Consider the following 20713-nt stretch of genomic DNA (forward strand, 5'->3'; position numbering starts at 1 on the left):
ATGGTGACACCCCATCTCTACTAAAAATACAAAAATTATCCAGGCGTGGTGGCATGCGCCTGTAATCCCTACTACTCGGGAGGCTGAGGCAGGAGAATTGCTTGAACCCAGGAGGTGGAAGTTGCAGTGAGCTAAGATGGCACCACAGCATTCCAGCCTGGGTGACAGAACAAGACTCCATCTTGGGTGGGGGGGTAGGGGGGAAGAATTAGAAGAGGACACACACACAAAATGAAAAATGTTCCATGTTCATGGATTGGAAGAATTAATATTGTTAAAATAACCATACTACCCAAAGCGCTCTACAAATTCCATGAAACCCCCATCAAAAGACCAATGACATTCTTCACAGAAATATAATAGAAAACACAATCTTAAAGTTCATGTAGAATCACAAAAGACCCCAAATAGCCAAAGCAATTCTGAGCAAAAAGAGCAAAGCTGGAGGCATCACACTACCTGACTTCAAAAATACTACAAAGCTAAAGTAACCAAAATAGCATGGTACTGATATAAAAACAGACACATAGACAAATGAAACAGAATAAAGAACCCAGAAATAAATCCACATATTTATAGCTAACTGATTTTCAACAAAGATGCCAAGAACATACATTGGGAAAAAGACAGCGTTTTCAATAAATGGTGCTGAAAAATCTGAATAACCATATGCAGAAGAATGAAACTAGATCCCTATCTCTCACTGTACACGAAATCAACTCAGAATAAGGACGAAAATGTGAGATTCAAAACTATAAAACCATTAGAAGAAAGCAGGGTAAATCCTTCAGGACATTGTTCTGGGCAAAGATTTTGCAGGGAAAACAAAAAATTTTGCAGGTAACAAAAGTAAAAATAGGCAAATGGGATTTAAAAAAAAAAAAACAGAGACAGCGTCTCACTATGTTGCCCAGGCTTATCTCGAACTCCTGGCCTCAAGCAATTCTCCTGTCTTGACCTCCCAATGACAAATCGGATTTTATCAAGCTAAAAGCTTCTGCACAGCAAAGGAAACAATTGACAGAGTGGACCAGGCAACCTGTAGAACGGGAGAAAATATGGGCACACTGTTTATCTAACAAGGGACTGATATCTAGGATACATGAGGAACTCAAACAACTCAATGGTAAAAAAAAAAATAATTTTTTTTTTTAATGAGCAAAGTATCTGAAAGGACATTTCTCAAAAGAAGACATACAACCAGGCGTGATGGTTCACACCTGTAATCCCAGCACTTTGGAAGGTCAAGGTGGATGGATCACTTGAGGTCAGGAGTTTGAGACCAGCCTGGTCAACATGGGGAAAGCCCCTCTCTACTAAAAATTCAAAAATTAGCTGGGCGTGGTGGCACACCCGTAATCCCAGCTACTCCAATGGCTGAGGCACGAGAATCGTTGGAACCCGGAAGGCAAAGGTTTCAGTGAGCCGAGATCGCACCACTGCACTCCAGCCTGGGCAACAGAGCGAGACTCCATCTCAGAAAAACAAAGACATAGAAATGACCAACAGATAAATGAAAATATGTTCAATATCACTAATCATAAGAGAAATATGAATCAAAACTACAATGAGATAGCATCTCACCCAGTTAGAATGGCTATTATCAAAAAGACAAAAAATAACAAATGCTGGTGAGGATGTTGAGAAAAGAGAACTCCTAAACACTGTTGGTGGGAATGTAAATTAGTATAACCATTACGAAGAACCGTATGGAGATTCCTCAAAAAACTACAAATAGAACTACCATATGATCTAGCAATCCCACTACTAGGGATTTTTCCAAAGGAAATTAAAATCAATGTGTTGAAGAGATATCTGTACGTCCACATTGATTGCAGCACTACTCACAATAGCCAAAATAGGAAATCAACTGAAGTGCCCATCAACGGACGGAGTGCTATTTAGCCATGACAAAGAATGAAATATTGTCATTCACAACAACATAGATGAACCTGGAGGACGTTATGTTAAGTGAAATAAGTCAAGCACAGAAAGAGAAATACTATATTTTCTCACCCATAGGTAGGAGCTAAAAAAGTTGAGTTCACAGAAGTAGAGAGAATTGTGGTTATTAGAGGCTGGGAAGGGCAGGGTGGAACGTAGATGGAGAGAGGTTGGTTAATGGATACCAAATTAAAGCTAGACAGGAGGAATAAGTGCTAATGTTCTGTAGCCCTGTAGGGTGACTAGAGTCAATAATTTATTGTATATTTTAAAATAGAACAGAGAATTTTGGATGTCCCCAACACAAAGAAATAAAATGTTTTCCATGATGAATATAGTAATTACTCTGATTTGATTATTACACAGAGTATACATGTATTCAAATATCACTCTGTACCCCATAATACGTACAGTTATTATGCATCAATTTAAAAAATTACTAAAATTTTAAAAATCGACTCTCTTAGCCAATCTGAAGTATGTAATTCAGCATGCTTAGGTACAGTCACCATGCTGTACATTAGATCTCTGGGACTTATTCATTCTACATAAATAAAACTTTGTCCCCTTTGACCAACACCTCCCTCTTTCCCCACCCTCCTAACATCTCAGGTGATCCTGGTACCCACGTGGTGAGGCTGAAGAATCGCTGGCTTGGCCCTCAACTCACTGTGAGAACTGAATCAAGAGAGACTCATGACATGGTGAGGTCTCTCCACTGGGACACAGGTCTCCCAGTTCCCAGGCTGCAGGCCTCCCTCCCAGGATGGAGCTCAGCAAACATTTGGTGCCGCGATGGATCTCAGGGAGTGACAAGTCTTAAAGGCAGGCCCTTCCTGGGTGTCTCAGAGTCTCTTATTTTAGAGCAGAGTTGTGGTTTCAGTTTTAGTTTCTTGTCATTACCCAAGCCCTTTATTGGGAAATGGGCGCTTGGGTAAAAAGAGAAAAAAATAAAATAGGTGGTTTCAATCATTCAGAGTTCAGAAAATTCAGGGGAACTTTGGCCTTTAAAACTCCAGCCACGAGGCCTCCAAAGTAGGGAAACCCTGAATGCGGTAGCGAGAAATCCCCCTGTGGGCAGCTCTTCTCTGGCAAGTCTCCCCAGCACAACTCACATGGTAGCAGGAGTTTTCCTGCCTGGTTAAAAGCATCCAATAAAATACAAAGGGAAAACCCAGCTGAAAATTTCCTGAGCAAGGTCCCAAAATGACTGTTACCCTTTTAGAAGAACGGTAGGAGAAAAAGGTCTCAGGGATCCAAAATCAGACATGAACACAGCACCAGGAAGCCAGGGCTGGGCAGAGAAAGACCTGACCCTGAGAGTCTCCTGTGGATCATAATATGAGTAGCAAGGCCCTGAGAACAGGAGCTTATAGACAGAAAGCTCAGCAATGTGCCGTTGAAACAACAACAAACAGCAAAAACAAAAACAACATCAAAAAAGCACAGGGCCAGGTGTGGTGGCTTACACCTGTAATACCAGCACTTTGGGAGGCCGAGGCAGGTGGATTGCCTGAGCTCAGGAGTTTGAAACCACCCTGGACAACGTGGCGAAACCCTGTCTCTATTAAAATACAAAAAAATTAGCCGGGCATGGTGACATGTGCCTGTAATCCCAGCTCGAGAGGCTGAGGGGGGAGAATCACTTGAGCCCAGGAGGCGGATATTGCAGTGAGCCAAGATCGTGCCATTGCAGTCCAGTTTTTTTAGACTCCATCTCAAAAAAAAAAAAAAAAGGGCACAGGTTTTCCCTCCGATGCTGTTCTCACCTGGATGCAGAGACTCACTCGTAAATTAACTTGTGTGTGCTAAAAGGTAAGTAATAAGGAGACTACTTAGGTAAATTCAATTAAGGGATTATGAAAACTTCAAAGATTATATGCAAATTATCTATGGAAATATGCTCCTATGGTTACAGCTGAGTTGTACACTGAGGGAAAACAGAGAAATTAAAACAGTTGTGGTAGGCCGGGTGTGGTGGCTCACGCTTGTAATCCCAGCACTTCGGGAGGCCGAGGTGGGTGGATCACTTGAGCCCAGAAGTTTGAGACCAGCCTGGGCCACAGGCAAGACTCCTATCTCTACAAAAAATTTTTAAAAAGACCCCAGCATGGTGGCATGTGCCTGTAGTCCCAGCTACCCAGGTAGGTGAGGTGGCCCAGGAGTTCAAAGCTCAGTGAGCTATGACCGTGCCATTGCACTCCAGCCTGGGCGACAGAATGAGACCCTGTCTGCAAAACCAAACAAAAAACGGTGGTTGTAGACAGGAAATTAAGTGTTTCCTTTTAATGTTGGTTTGATTTCAATGATACATACTCTAAAGACTCACTTCGGCTACCTATTTAAATACATTAGACCTAAGCCTGAAAAGAATGAGAAACCTGCGACCTACTTCCAGCTCCCAAGCACTGACATTCCCCATGCAGCCACGTTGGGAACAGGGCAGTCGGAATCCTGAATCCTGGGTTTCATCTCTATAAAAATCAGGCATCCAGCTCCCCCATGTCGGATGTGAGTCTATGTTTGGCATAACGGTTCCGGGGCCCTTTCTTCCTTTAGCTCTTTGTTCATTGAGGTTTCTGAAGCACACAGGAAGTCAGAAAAAAGAACAGCAACCCACTTCTCCACAGCCTCACCGCAGACGAGAAGCAGCAGGGAGAAGACAGCCAGTGAGGAGGGGAACTGTGTGCTGCTCTCCCCCAGCTCCTCTAGGGGAAAGGGAGCAAGATGAAGCCGGTAGGAGGGGAGTGTGCGGGTTATGTCTACACCCCAGTTTTCAGGAGCCCCAGAAGGAACCAACTTCTACTTTTCTGCTTCTATTGACAGAATGTTCTGATTGCCTTGTGTACACACACACACACACACACACACACTGATAAGCTGTAAGATTTTACACTCTTTTGAATCACATGCAACTTAAACCCCAGAGCGACACTCGGGTAACTTGGATCCATCACCTTATATATCTGAACTCAGCTTTTCTCATCTAAAAAGTGAGGGGATTAGGTGAGAGGGATGTTCTTCCAACAAAGTGTTGCACATATGAATATTTCATACCGTTTAAAGTGATCGTTCAGCTCCTGAAGTGGTTTATTTCTTCATTGTTTGGCTGAAAATACTTCCATAATTGCAGAACCCCCTTGAATCCCTCACCGTAGCCCTGGATTCCTTAAAGTCTGGGCTAAAGCCCCTGGACTAGACTTGATGCTTCCAGGATCGTTGTCTTGGTCTGTAATTCTGGGAGCTAAACTCATTAGCTACAAGGAGAGACCTTGGTTGTTGAGGGAGATATGAAACAGTGGAGGGAAAAAAAGGTGAGGGAGAGAAAAGCAGAAAAGAAAGAAAAAGATAGGAGGAGATATTGATAAAAGAGAAAAGTAACAACTAAGATTGTAAACTCACCAATGGTAGGAACCAGAGCTAAAGGGTATGTCAGATAATTTGTTTTTACTTCCCTTGGTTTTACAAGTGAGGGAACTGAAGGTAGGGATGTTCCCTTCCCCAAAGTAAATGCCCTCGGGGGTGCTAGCTTTCAAGTAATCCCTCGAGGACTGACTACGCAGGTGATGCCAGGAATAGTATTAAGTAGAGGAGAAGGTTTACATTTTCCAGAACCTTCTCCACTTGCACCCAACACCTCCTGATCTTTACCTGTGAACTGTGTAATGGGAGAGAATCTTTCCAGCTAGAGCTAATGTGCCCACCTGTTTAGAAATGGAGTCTCCATTTTAATGTAATGGCACCCTTCAGTAAAAATACCCTCCTGTGACACAGGCAGTGCATGTGACAGAGAGCTCACAGAGCACTAGCTCTCTGTCTTCTCTCCTCCCTCCAGAGGTGGTCCTGGCCCCTTTACAGGAAGGAGACATTGGCTCAGAAAGGGTTAAGACCACACTCAGCTGGAGACAGAATCAGGCCCAGAACTAAGACCTCCCCATGGCAGCCAAAGAAGGATGCCAGGTGCGCAAAGTTCTTATCACACTGGCATGAAACAAGCACATTTTTGGAGCTCTGTCCTGGCCCAGTCAAATCATCTGGGACAAATCCCATTACCTCCCTGAACCTCAGTGTACTCACCCATAAAAGTTGGGCATGTTAGCACTATCTTTCCCAGAACTGTTGTGAACATTAATGAAAATAATATCTGTAATGTACGTGGGAAACTACACATCCCCAACTCTGAGTGTTGGCCGTAATCACAGATCACCTGAGTTCCTCTGGTTCCTTCAAGCATCTGCATATTTCAGTGACAGGGGCCCCTTTTGGCAAAAACAACCTATCTATTCCATTTCTGGATGGTTTTCAGTACCAGAGAGGTCTTTCCGAGGATATGTTAAAGGAGTTTTTCTACACTTTTTACCCGCAGGGGTCAGCTCTGCCTCTGGAGCTGTGAGACATGAGTTGCACCCTTCTCCCTCCCACTTTACAACAGCAAGTCTCTGGTTCTAAACACAGAAGTGAAAATGTTATAGGAAAGGGGTCCCGATTCAGACCCCAAGAGAGGTTTCTTGGATCTCACGCAAGAAAGAATTCAAGGCGAGTCCATAAAGTGAAAGCAACTTTATTAAGAAAGTAAAGGAATAAGAGAATGGCTACTCCATAGACAGAGCAGTCCTGAAGGCTGCTGTTTACCCATTTTTATAGTTATTTCTTGAATACTTGCTAAACAAAGGGTGGATTATTCATGCCTCCCCTTTTTAGACCAGAAATTTTAGACCAGGGTAATTTCCTGACATTTCCATGGCATTTGTAAACTGTCATGGCACTGGTGGGAGTGTAGCAGTGAGGATGACCAGAGGACATTCTCGTCGCCATCTTGGTTTTGGTGGGTTTTGGCTGACTTTTTACTGCAACCTGTTTTATCAGCAAGGTCTTTATGACCTGTATCGTGTGCTGACTTCCTATCTCACCCTGTGACTTAGAATGCCTTAACCGTCTGGGAATGCAACACAATAGGTCTCAGCCTCATTTTACCTAGCTCCTTTAAGATGGAGTTGCTCTGGTTCACATGCCTCTGACAAAAAGAAACATGAGGGTTTGCATGGTTCAAGATCATTCCAGTCCAGGTCCACCTGCTGCTCAGACACATTTCAGTCCCAACCTCGAGAAGCCCACAGGAATCAATTTGGACAAGATCTGCTGACACCAGTAATGATCACCAGAAGTCTCCAAAGACTGCTCCCTCTGAGAAGGGCCAATGGCACTAGTTGGGGTGGGGGCAGCCAAGCCTATTGCATCTGCCCAGATTGGCCTGGCCTGAACCCACTCTGCAGCTCCCTGCTATCTGGGTCTAGGTCTTGGGTTCTGAGGACTTTAGACCTGAATGGGCTTTGAAGGTAACACACCCCTGGACTCTCTCCCACGGCTTTGCAGCCCACACCTGGGGCTCCTGTCTGATGCTTGGTACATTCTGAGCTCTGGTCTCTGCTCAGCCTCGAGCTGAGGTGGCAACCACAAACCTCTTCGTCCCACAGCACTGCTGAGCAGACTAACCTCCCACTCTTGGGTTCTATTCTTGGCTGTCAACATTGGCATCATGTGTCAAGTGCCTAATTGCATGGCCGTGAGCCTGGTGAGGGGAATGAAGGCTCCAGAACACAGGGTACCCTGCTCACCAGTGCAGCCCACGACCCTTCTGAGAACAAACAGGTCGTACAGGCAGAATACTAAACCAGACATGAGTGGACACGACACACTTCTATATAGCTGGGTGCACCCGTGCATAACTGGGGAGGAGGGAGGTGCCCGCTGGGGAGAGGCACATGGGACAGGGAAAGAACACAGCCCCTGGAGGCAGGAAATGTGGGGTCTGGTTCCCAGCCCTTCACTACCTAGTAGCTTATGACCGGGAGGCAGTCAATCAGAGCACTGTAGGATTTAACACTGGAAGGGTCCAGTGGATTCTAGGACCTGGATGCTCCTCAAGGGAAATCATTAGAAACACAAGTGTTCTGCCCTGGACCTACAGGTCAGAACTAGGGGGTGGGGCAAAGGGATTTTTATTTGAACAGAAATGATGATGGCATGCTTTGGAAATGACTGGATGACCATTGGGAAGGGTGACGCCAGAGAGGAAAACTCAACTGCCCAAGTCAGACACTTGGTTCAGGGCAAAGCTGAGACCAGATTGTAGTCTCCTCATCCCAGGCTACATCCTGGCTCTAAGACCTTAGGCTCTGAGTTCCCTACATGTCCAGGACAGGGTAAGGGGACTCGAGAGGGCCTCACTGGTCTGGCAGGGACTGTGCTACTGCCCACATCTTCCTTCTGCCCCAGAAATGCCCTATGCTGCAGCCTGGGCACTCCTGAGCCCATGTCCCCCTCGTGATTGTGAGATCACATGGATGAAGATGTCGTGCCACACCCATCAGCCCCTTCCAGCCTCACAGGATGGTGGGAAAACCTTGAGTTCCAGTCCCCATTTTATAATCCATCATGAGACTAATCAAGTTGATTCAGCTCTTTGGACTCAGGTCCCCTCTGTTCAAAGAGGAGATAAGGCTGGACTCTCAAGTCATTTCCAGCTCACTGTGCTATTAGATTTACAGTGTCTCAGGGCTGAAAGGAATCGCAGACATCACGTAATGCAGTGCTTCATGTCTGGCGCACCTGGACAAAATCATCCCCTCAGCCCTCAAGGGCATGTGGGCCAGGCTTTGTAATAACCACGCTTTCTGGTTTCTACATTTGATGCTTTGACGTGGGGCCCCACTGACCCTGGAGGGACTGCTTCTCCCAGGGCCAGCCAGTTTCTGACAGCTGCCTTTCATATATATGTAAACCAACCCATCCACAGCCCACACTTGCAACCGCCTCTTGTCACACTCACACTGGAGGTCACTATCCATCTGTCCTAATCACCCCAGGGTAGGTACCAGGTAACTGGGGACAGTGTCTATGCGAGAGCCCAGAGCCTGCTGAAATTATTCAGATGAGCCAATCCTAAACCTGCTATGCTGTTTCATGTTCCTTCCCATGGAAATCACAATAAATGCTCTTGCTTACATTTTTTCTCACTCTCTCTGCCTCCTGACCTACCTGTACTGCCCCACGGGGCCCTGTATGGTGTGCTGGGAGTCCTGTTGTGAGGGGTCTGTGAATGTGAACTTCTTCCTTCATGACAGTCATCTCTGCATCTGCATGTCTTACCATACTGGATTAAAACAAATCCCAAGTATACTCAAAACAGGCCAGCCATGGTTGGACCTGTTAGGTCCATGGTTGGAACCTTTAGGCTTAAATGCAGTCCCCTTTAGGGTTTCCAATCCCTGCCAGTCTACTTTTTGTGTGCCCTGCAAACACTTCTATTGTCTATGTGCACTGCGAATGCAAAAGGCTTAGAAGCCCCAATGTGCAGCCCCTGCTGCCCCTCAGCCTGGCGATTTACCCTCTATGTATGGGCGTTCCCACTTCCAAGGAGCTCTCTTTGGTGGAAAAGCCTGCATTATACTCACCGCAAGCCTGCTTTCTCACTGCTGTTGGTCCCTGCTTGGACTTCTGCCCTCTGGGGTCATGCAGGGTTGGTTCAATACCTCCTCCTTGTGATGTCTCCTCAGTTTTTTATAAGCAGCAGCTCTAGGTTCCCTAGAGGCTTTTCTTCTCCCACCTAAACACCTCTTGTTCAAGAGGCATATTTTTCACTATTCTGTGGCTCTCGAAGATCCCATACCAAGGCTCTTCTCTCAGGGCCTCTTCTGCTTTAAACCAGAAGGAGAAGACACCCTGCCCTGAAAAGATGCCTGACCTCCATATGATCACTGCTGGTTTTTCATGAGAGTTTTAATGTGAAATCTCCAATTTAAAAAAAAAATTATTTTAGAGACAGAGTCTCGCTGTGTCACCCAGGCTAGAGTGCAGTAGTGTGATCATAGCTCATTGTAACCTCCAACTTCTGGCCTCAAGTGATTCTCCTGCCTCAGCCTCCCAAGTAGCTAGAGCTATAGGTGTGTGCCACCACACCCAGCTCTATGTTTGAAATGTTGGGATAAACTTACACAATATAGAGGCAGGGAGGAGCAACGGGTCCTCTCCCAGCTGCTTGCCCAAGGCCAATTCTCTCCAGTTGTTTAGCTAGTTTCTAGTTGGAGGGGACAGAGTTTTCCCACCACTGCCCAAGTCCCCTCCCCAGGCAAAGAACTATGCGAAGACTCTGGTCACAGAGAACACTTTAGACAGCAGCTTGTTGGAGAAGTCTGTGCAGGGACTAGGGAGTAAGATGTCTGATATGTGCTTTGAACACAGGATCATGCTGCCTCCCGGCTGTGCTCCCACAGAGAGAACACAGCATGCTGCTGCCATGGGCTCTCCACTGTGGCAGGGGCAGGGCCCTGATGTTTGGGCCTGGGTGTCTTTTCTCCTAAAGCAGCAGCAGTGGTAACGTGCATGAGTGAAGCCCATCAGGCATGGCTGGTGGAGCCTAAGCCAATACGACAGTGGGTATCTGGGCTAAGGGGGCAACTGTGGCTTTGGTTCAGCTGATGCTTGCCTTGTGAGAATGGATGCTTGATCTCTATGGGGCCACTTCTAGTCTTTCAAGAGAAGCTGGAAATTTAGACTTTGTATATAAACTCTCTAATCTTTAAATGCTAATGCAGATTTACAAAACAGTATAAGCTAACAAAAACACATCTTTGGATTGGATCAAGTTCCAGGACCACTAGTTTGCATCCTCTGTCCCAACCTCAGCTGGGGTTACCCTCCCCTCCAGAACAGGGTGGTTGCCAGCACAGCCCAGGTGTCCTCAGCTCTCCTCTAGGCTGTCTCAGCTATGATGTCCTCTGGCCATTGCTCCCTGTGGTGGTTAATTTTCTGTGTCAACTTGACTGGGCTATGGAGTACCCAGATATTTGGTCGAACATTATTCTGAGTGAGTCTGTGAGGGGGCTTTTGCATGAGATTAGCTTTTGAGTTGGTAAACTGAGTAAAGTGGATCGACCTCCCTAACAAGAATGGGCCTCATTCAATCAGTTGAAGGCCTAAATAGAACAAAAGGCTGACCCCCCTGCTGAGTAAGAGGGAATTCCTGCTGCCTCAGGGCCCTCCAACTGGGACACCAGCTTTTTCTTGCCTTCAGAATCAAACTGAAACATTAACTCTTCCTGGGTCTTGAGCCTGCCGACTGTAGATCTTGGGACTAGCCAGTCTCCATACTCCTGTGTGCCAATTCCTTATAATAAATCTCTTTATAGACATCTCTACATCTTGTTTGTTCTGTTTCTCAGGGGAACTTGGACTAATACACTCACTTTAATCAAAAGATAGTTACACCTTTGAGGAAGAAACTGAACATTTTATCAAACGAAAGTTCCTCTTCTGGCTCACTGACCACATTTATATCATATTTCTAGCGTAGAATATAACAACAATAGCAACTACTATTTATCGAGTGCTTTGTATGTATCAGGCATGGGGTCAAGCAATGCATATGTGCTTTCTTATGCAATCCACATAATACCCTGTTCCCCTTGCAGAACATATGAGTATCCCTAGCTCAAGCATCATATTGGTCCTTCCCAGGACACGCGCCTCTGCCTAGATCGGTGCCTGGCACAGACGAGGTGCTCAGTAGATTATTCCTGAAATCAAGAAATGAACTCTTCTTTAAAAAAGATTCTGTTGGCCGGGCACAGTGGCTCATGCCTGTAATCTCAGCACTTTGAAGGGCCAAGGTGGGCAGATCACCTGAGGTCAGGAGTTCGAGACCAGCATGGCCAACACGGTGAAATCCCATCTCTACTAAAAATACAAAAATTAGCCAGGCATGGTGGTGCATGCCTGTAATTCCAGCTACTCGGGATGCTGAGGCAGGAGAATTGCTTGAACTCAGGAGGCGGAGGTTGCAGTGAGCCAAGATTGTGCCACTGCACTCCAGCCTGGATGTCAGAGTGAGACTCTGTCTCAAAAAAAAAAATATATATATATATAAAATAAAAAGAGATTCTGTTTATATTCCCATATTACAGATGAGAAAATGGAATCTCAACGACAATAAATAACCAGCCCAAGGTAATAGAGCTAAGAAATGGTAGAGCTGAGACATACCTCCAAGTCCCTTGAGTTCAAAACTCATATTCTTCACCCTATGCCCACTCCCAGTGTGCATGGAAGAACCAGGTCCGCCTCCAGCCCCCGACCTTGGCATTCACAACTACAACTCTCTCGGTCGGCAAGAATGCCCTCTGTGTAGCTCCCTCAGTGCTCAGCAAGCCCGAGCTACCCCCAGGCTGACAGTTTTACTCCTGGACAGTCCACCAGGGCTTATAAAGACTAACCTGGGGCCAGGTGTGGTGGCTCATGCTTGTAATCCCAGCATTTGGGAGGCTGAGGCAGGTGGATCACTTGAGGCCAGGACTTTGAGAACAGTGTGGCCAACATAGCAAAACCCGGTCTCTACTAAAAATATAAAAAATAGCTGGGTGTGGTGGTGAGCACCTGTAGCCCCATCTGCTTGGGAGGCTGAGGTGGAAGGATCATTTGAACCCGGGAGGCAGAGGCTGCAGTAAGCCGAGACTGCACTACTGCCCTCCAGCCTGGGCAACTCTGCCTCAAAAAAAAAAAAACAAAAAACAAAAAACAAAAATAAACTAAAAAGACTAACTCGAGAGTCTCACCACAGTTTTCTCTTTAAAAATAGGAGAAAATCAAGAGAGGAAACCCACTGAAGTCGCAGATCATCCTCTTTTCATAGAGTTGCTTTCAGGTAACACGGGGAAAAGGTCTGATGCACAGGCTGAGACGTGAGACCACAGAGCAAGATGAGGCTGACCACACTTTGACCTGGGTAGAGGAAGGTCGTGAGGCAACATATCCAGTTTCCAGGAACTCCCTGTCCTTGCATTCTGCATTGCTCTTGAGCCTCATGTGGGTGAAGCCACACAGCAGATCGGCAGATAGAGGATGGGTGGTGAGTGGAGTTAGGCACATTTCACAAAAGGGAAATCATACCAACCACAGGTAAGGGACAAGAGAGGGAAAGGATGAAGGCCGTAATGGAAGGGCGCTGGATAGACCACAGAGGAGGTGAGTGATATGCATGGGCCTTCGCACACTGTCAGACTTACTGGTTTACAAAACAGTAAGCTAATCACTTGGCCTTGAATGTGGCCATATATACAAGTCTCTTCATTTGCTCCTTAGTGATTAAACCTTCCCACCCACTGGTATCTGGAAAGCATCCCTGATTGCCCTGTTCTTCCTAAAAGCCATCTCAGTCCATAAATCCACCGGGTAGTGCACATCTGCTTTGTCCAAGACAAACAATGGTCTGATTTCTCTCTCTTGCAGCATCGAGCTCCCTTTCACTGATTTCAATACAACACAGCTGTTCTGATAATGATATAGCCAGGTACGAGGAAAACTGCATAGAATGTTATGGCTCCTGCCTGAACTCCCAGGAGCTCTGAGACCCTGAGCCCAACATATCCTCAATGGAGACCTCTGTTGCCTCACTGAAGCAGAATGCTGGACCAGCTCTGATAATCTCTGACTTAAGTTCTTTCTTTCTTTTTTGAGATGGAGTCTCACTCTGTCACCCAGGCTGAAGTGCAGTGGCATGATCTCGGCTCACTGCAACCTCCGCCTCCCAAGCTCAAGCTGTTCTCCTGCCTCAGCCTCCCAAGTAGTTGGGATTGCAGGCACATACCACCATTTTTGGCTAGTTTTTCTATATTTTTAGTAGAGAGGGGGTTTTACCATGTTGGCCAGGCTGGTCTCAAACTCCTGCCCTCAGGTGATCCTTGGTCTCTCAAAGTGCTGGGATTTCAGGCATGAGCTACCACACTCAGCCTTGACTTCAGTTCTTTTGTTTTTGAGATGGAGTCTCATTCTGTCACCCAGGCTGAAGTACAGTGGCATGATCTCGGCTCACCACAGCCTCTGCCTCCTGGATTCAAGCAATTCTCCTGCCTCAGCCTCCCCAGTAGCTGAGACAACAGGCATCCACCACCACACCAGGCTAATTTTTGTATTTTTAGTAGACATGGGGTTTTGCCATGTTGGCCAGGCTGGTCTCGAACTCCTGACCTCAGGTGATCCACCCGCCTCGGCCTCCCAAAGTGATGGAATTACAGGCGTGAGTCACCACACTCAGCCTTAAGTTCTTAATACATGAACTCCTGTGTCACTTGGCATTGGGTTCTTTGCAGATAGAAGCCCCTGGAGCCCCCAAGCCCAGCACAGGGCCCGGTCATCTCAGGTCCCCCTATGTGCCAGTGAAGGGATCCTGTGATTCTAAGAGGGTAGAAGGTAAGCTGTAGGGCAGGGGGTGTGGAGGTCGAGGTCTTAGGGCAAGGCCTTTAAGAAGAGGGAAGCGGAGGTTGGAAAACATGGGGAAGAGGGAGGGCATAAGGAAGAGATGTTATTCCATTCTGCTTTCAACACAGTATCACAGCTCTGTTTATTCTGAGAAGCAACCAGCTGCAGCTCCAAAATAGTGATGCCGAGAAACGCCTCTGATGACAGAGACTGCTGCTGAGGGAACAAGGTTAGAACAGCCCTTCGCAAGGGCTGGAGTGAGAAAGGCCCCGAGAGGGGAGACATTCCTGGATCTCTTTCCACTTCTGCCCCGCCTGCCCCTGCTTCCTCCTTCCTAGCCCAAGGCAGCCCTAGCTCTTCTTTCCAGGATCTCCAGGACCCAGGGCTGGCACATGACAGAGCAGAGTGCGGCCCTGCCGTCATTCCAGGCCCCAGCAAGAGTGGTCAGTGTTCCTGGACAGAAGCTCCATGGCCAAGTGGCACAGATGGCTTCCTTCTCCCTGGACCCGAATATCCTTTTCAAGCAATGTTGCTGGGAGCAGGAGAGATAATGAGACAATGGGATGGAACCAGCGGGTTTGCTAAGTGTCTGTGTTAAGAGCTTGTGTGTGCTTGCACATGTAAGCAGGAGCAAAATCACACCAGGTGAAGTTAATCAGGCAGGAAGCCTTGTTTCCAGGTTATTGCAATAGGGCCAAGACTATTGCAATAGGGGAGGCAGACTGAACTCACTTCCGACCACTAGGGGAACAGCTGGCGATTCACAGCCAGTGGGCAGGGTGAGGGAGTCAGTGGAGGGATGAATACTAAGGGGAATTTGGTTAGGTAGCGATGGTGGCGGGGTAGGGGGTCAGGGGGTGGTTCTTGCTGGACTTTCTGGCGCTTAGCAGGCCAAGGAGCAGGGCTGGGGAGCCAAAAAGAGGGCTCAGAAGAGCCTGCCTAAAGTTCAGTCAAGGAAGGGAAGGAAAGCAAAGAGAACAGGATATTTAGGGACATAGCTGTTCCCCTCCCTCACCCATGTGAACATCAGTTCTAATAGGAGCCACCCATCCGTCACGTACTCACTCCATGGCAGAGAGAAAGGATGGTCCTAGGCCATCTGGCATCTGCTAACAAGGGCAGCGTGAGTTTGGGCCCATAGAGGCCCATCCCATCCCCAAAGCAGGCCAGCCTGGGCCTGACCGCACAGCCCCCTATTCCGTGGGGCCTGTTTTGTCCCCTGGCTCTTATGGAATCAAAGAGACCCTGATACAGTTTAGATGTTTATCCCCTCCAATTTTATGTTGAAATGTGATTCCCAGTGTTGGAGGTGGGGCCTTGTGGGAGGTGTTTGTGTCATGTGGTGGATCCTTTATGAATGGCATGGTGCCTTCCCCACGTAATGAGTTTAATGAGTTCATGCGAGATCTGTTGTTTAAAAAGGAGGCTGGCACCTCCCCTGCTTCTCTCTTGCCATGTGAGACACAGCTCCTCTTCCCTTCCGCCATGATTGGAAGCTTCCTGAGGCCTCACCAGAAGCCAAACTGATGTTGGTGCCATGCTTGTTCAGCCTGCAGAACCATGAGTTGATCAAGCCTCTTTTCTTTATGAATCACCCAGCCCGGATATTCTGTTACAACAATGCAAACAAACTGATACAAACCCTGAAAGGACTTTCCCCATCAAGGCCCCACTGCATTTGCCGGGGACTAACCTGGGGTGACTGAGAAGAGAGGCCATCGTCCTGGGGGCCTGTCACCTTCCTCCCTATTGAAATGGACACTTGGCTAAACATGGACAGGTGGGCAAGCCCAGACACCCCGCACCTGGGCTGTTCAGTCCCTCACTATCCTCAGCAAGACCAAATGGACCCAATCCACATGGACTTTCTGGACTTTTTGTTCAACAGCCCGGAATACCCTCCAGCTGCCACTGTGCCCACTGGAGGGTCTCTCCGGCAGGGCTGGGCTGCCCCAAAAACCAGGATGGCCACTTGGCTCAGGCCTCACAGGACAAAGAACCCTTGACATTATTTCCAAATGAGTCCATTCACGTAGTCAGTGTGTGTGTGGCATGTGTGCGTGTGTGTTTAAAACTATTAATTGGTGAAAGTAAACATTTAAATGACATCATAATGTTTGCTGCCCTATTTGGCTATTTCTCTCTCTCCTTCTTCTTTCTTAATCCAGAGAGACTCCAAACATGGAAGAGGCCCAGGCTTTTCTAGAACTCTAGTGACCCTGGTCTCAGGCACCTTCTACCTCCTCACATTGAGCATTCCAGTGCCAGCTGAGCCACCACACTCGGCCTCCTCCTCTGCCGCATCCTCTTTTCTCAGTCCAATTCTGTGTCTGAGGCTGCAGCTCCTCCCTCCCCCTGCACCCTCTCCTCTGCACCCTCTCCTGCCCCAGCCCAGCATTGCCCTTTGCTCTCCACACACAGCCACTCAGCCACAAACACCCCTTGACATGCTTGAGTGGGAGCCTCAGAGCTGGTCCTCTCCCAGCCTCTATTGTGTGTGCTCAGAAATTTCAAAAGGGACTTCCTGCCTCCGGGGGGAAATGGGCTGGGTCACAAGAAATTTGCATACTGTAAAGACTGACCTGCACAGGAACCCTGGCTCAGGAAATACCTTCCTGGGAGCAAGAGGCCAGATGGTGAGAGGAAGAGGCTAGAAGTTGTTGCCATGCCCAGATGCCTGCTCAGCTTCTGCCTAGAACTGACTCCATAGGATTTTGGGCAGATAATAGTCTGGCTGGTGGAAAGACTTCCTAAATTAATTAGGCAAAGGACAACACAGCACCACAAGAACCCTGGGCACCCACATCTAGAAGCTGGATGTTGCCTGGTGATTGCTTTGTACACATAGGAGACAAACAAGATTAGCACAAAACCTCAGAAGATGGGAACTGGGGGCATTAGTCCAAAGCCCTAAAAGAAGTAGACAGCCGCCCCCTGGGGGATAGAGAAATGGAAGGGGTGGGAGGTACTGGGGTGGATCTGTCCTCAGGGAGGCTGAACTAATTCTAGGATCAGCACTGAAGTGAGATTTTCTAGTGACTTGTGCCACCCCAAGACCCAAGAGCCATGATTTGCTTCTTTGGGTTTCAGAATTTCCTGTCAATCACAGGAAGTAGCGCAGGTGGGTCCTTCTCCTATTTGACAAGGAAGCTTCTTTGAAAGGTGATGTCAAGAAGAGATGAGGCCGGTGTGCCAGGGCTGGCTGCCAGAGGCCTCCTGTTTCTGGGGCAGTGTCAACAGAAAACAGTAAAAGCATCAGGTATAATTAGTGGTTTTGTTTGAAATGCTTCTGTCAGGACTGGCTAAGTCCGAAGTCCTTCATTGCTTTATTTCATACTGAGGAGCAGTTTTACAGCCTTTGAAAGGAAGGTAAATTACCAGCAATGTCTGGCTGGAACAGTCCCCATCACCAGGGTCATCTCAGGCCCTCCTAGCTTTAAGGTGTGTGCATTTTGCCTTCTAGGAGGGAACACAGGCTACTACTCATAATAACTTTAAAATAATAAATATCTTTGGGGTATTTTTAATGAGCGGTGACAAATGTTTACTCATTTAATCCTCAAAACAAAGAAGTTGGTATTGTCATTCTCCTACCATGTTACATATGGGGAAACTGAGGCATAGGAGATTAAAGGAACTCTCTCAGTGGCACAGAGGTAAGAAATGGCAGATCTGTTTCCTATTTCCTTAACCAGTATACCACACTGTCCCTCAAGGAAACATACGGGACTTTGCCATATTGCAGAGTAAAGGAACCAAGGCTTAGGCAGGTCCCTGTCTTGCTAAATTCTTTCTTTTTCCGAAGAAAGAGGCCAAGGTTAAGGTGTCATGGGTCTACTGCCTTCTCTCGGGCTAGGGATGAACTGCGGGAATTGTGACTACAATCAATTCAACAAACACCTTTGAGTACCGACCCAGTGGGCAGACGAGAGAGAGTACAAAAGGAGAAATTAGTGATCCAGGGACTGACAGCCAAGTTGGAGAGAAAGATATCGCCACCAAATAATACCACACAGCACAGTGTGGTCAGTGTAAGAGAAGGGGACATGAAATTTTGTCTGGGGAGTAGCACGGGTGAAGGAAGTTAATTTCACCTCATGGGAAAGGCAGGATATGAGTTGGACCTTCTAGGCTGGCTAGGTTTGTAAACAAGAAGAGGTGGGTTGAAAGCTGTTAGCAAAACTTAGAATGCATATGGGCAAAATTGCAGGAAAGCCTGAGGCTTGCTGAAGATGTCATCAGAAGTGTCAAGGTTTACAGAGGTGACTACCCACAGCTATGCATAGGACAGATTTGCAGGAAGAAACCCTGGGGCAGCAATCGAGTGACCAATGCATTGATTTTGGCAAGAAGAAGTAGTGTCTTACTCAAGATGGGGGCGATAATGAGGAAAAAGAAGTAGATGAAGGAAGATGTCCCAAGGTGGAATCCACAGGAATCGATAGCCAGTTAGAAGAACAGCAAATATTGCCTACAGTCTTCTCCTGTCAATGGGACGTTGGTGAGGCCACTCATCAAGTCAGGATGAGAAGATGGGGTTGGAAGGTTCTGGGATCATCCATATGCAGGTAGTCAAAGTGGGAAGGTCAATAATGCTTGCTTAACTGTAGCTCAAGAATTCATGGTAAAATTCTGTTCAGTCCCTGCGGTGCTGAGCCTAACGTCTCCCTGCCCCACATCTCCATATCTCTGCCTGTCTAAGGCTCCTCTTGGTAAAGCCCACGTCAAATTTCACCTTCTGAAAGCTTTTCTTCATGGCTGCTTTTCCCTTTTCAGCACATCTTGGTTACTGTAAATGTGCTATGTTTACCCTTTGGGGCTCCAGGTTTCTGGTAAGCTGGCAATAGTGTGTTAAGCACTGTTTTCCCAGTTGTATTTAGCATAGGCCCTGGAATTCACGCCTCCATCATTCACCCAGGAGTATGGAACCGAACTGCCCTGGCTGAAGCCCCTGAGGTGCATTCTCTGAGCTGCCTGGGGTGCATCGCATGGAAGGCACCTTAGAGCCTCTGGTGGCAGTCAGTGGCACAGAGGGCAGAGCTGAGCACAAGCCACAGCTCTATCCCTTGCTAGTCATGCACAGACTTATTTCCAACTCTCCTGAGCCCTGGCTTCTTCCTCTGTAAAACGGGGACGCTGATGCAGCTGTTTCAGCGCTGTGGTGAGGACTCCTTGCCAGGTGTTTGTATGTAGAATGTGTGGAGAGCCCCGGGCCCTGGGACTCAGCTGGTACACAGGATCTTAACTGGGGGGAGCTGCTTGTGCGCATGTGTCAAGACAGGAGGCCGGGCCCTGGTCTAATCTTAGCCCTGCAGCGCCCTGGGTATTTCCTCACTTCCTCATCTCCAGCGCATGGGAGAGTAATCGTGGCCCACAGGACTGGGGGTGGGTGAAGCCGCCGGTGAGAATTCACATGAACATATCCCCGGAACGCCAAGTGACTGTCACAGCCCAGCACATGGCAGGTATTTCTGGGGCTTCAGCCAGTCAATAGTCATCATGCAGCTACCCAGACAGGACATGGGTGAGCCCCTGAGTCTCTGCCTGGCTCAGAGGAGGAGGTCCATGATGAAAAAAAGAAAGACTTGCAAGAAGGGCAGGGTTAGACCCAAATCAGAATCACAGAGGCTCAGAGCAGCAAGAGCAGTCAGAACCCATGCTCTGCATCCCAGACCATGCGGGCACTCCCTCTTGGCCACTTCTTGCTTGAATTCTTCTAGTGATAAGGAACTCACTACCTCAACATTTCTGCAACCTGTCCCATTGCTCAGAGCTCTAATTATTAAAAAGCCTTCCTTTATATTCATCCCAAATCTACTTTTCTGTAACTTCCTGGGCCTGCTTGTGGAGATGCACAGAGCAAAACCCATCTCACTTCCACCTCGTGACCTTTCACTAGTGGAAATCAGCTCCTCTGCTCTCCCAGGCCTTCTCCAGTCTGACCTGCCTCAGTTCCTCCAAACACTTCTCACAAGATGTCATCTCTGACTCCCCTCTCTCCCACAAAGCTTCGCAAAAGCTGGTTCAAGAGGGGCCCTCAGAACTGGGCTGAAGACCACAGAAGTGCCCTGGCCTGACGGGATGGGCTGCCCCTTGTCCTAGTCCCTACTTCAATGAGGGAATTTGCCCAGGGCCAGTGGGATAGCTTGAGTTTTTACTCATTTTCCACCATGACGAGAACAGGAGGGACGCTATCCAACGAGCTGCTTCCACAAAAATTCCCAGCTGTCTCTGGCCATGAGGGTATCCCTGTTTGTCATAAAGACTTGGGAAGATGCTCCAGAGAGGTGACACTGCCACACCTACTGAACCTCATTTCCATCCAGCAGTTCTAGATTTCATCTGGGAGCAGTGCTAGATTTTGCGTGGGAGCAGTTCTAGATTCTGCGTGGGAGCAGTTCTAGATTTCGTGTGGGAGCAATGCTAGATTTCGCATGGGAGCAGTTCTAGATTTTGCATGGGAGCAGCTCTAGATTTTGCGTGGTAGAAGTTCTAGATTTCACGTGGGAACAGTTCT

The 20713-nt window shown here is 47.6% G+C and overlaps 1 protein-coding gene across 6 annotated transcripts in view; it reads right to left on the reverse strand.

Moving 5' to 3' along the window:
• LOC105482017 (protein tyrosine kinase 2 beta) overlaps positions 1–20713 on the reverse strand; it is a 136041-nt gene that overhangs the window by 77410 nt on the left and 37918 nt on the right. The window contains exon 1 of one of the 6 annotated variants that reach the window (XM_011741863.3): positions 2574–2743. The exons of the other annotated variants lie outside the window; for them this stretch is intronic. The gene's annotated coding sequence lies outside the window, so the exon portion shown is untranslated. Of the gene's footprint in view, positions 1–2573; positions 2744–20713 lie in introns of those variants that run through there. 6 annotated transcript variants of the gene reach the window in all.

This window comes from Macaca nemestrina, chromosome 8 (genome assembly GCF_043159975.1).
Source record: "Macaca nemestrina isolate mMacNem1 chromosome 8, mMacNem.hap1, whole genome shotgun sequence".
Lineage (NCBI taxonomy): Eukaryota > Metazoa > Chordata > Mammalia > Primates > Cercopithecidae > Macaca > Macaca nemestrina.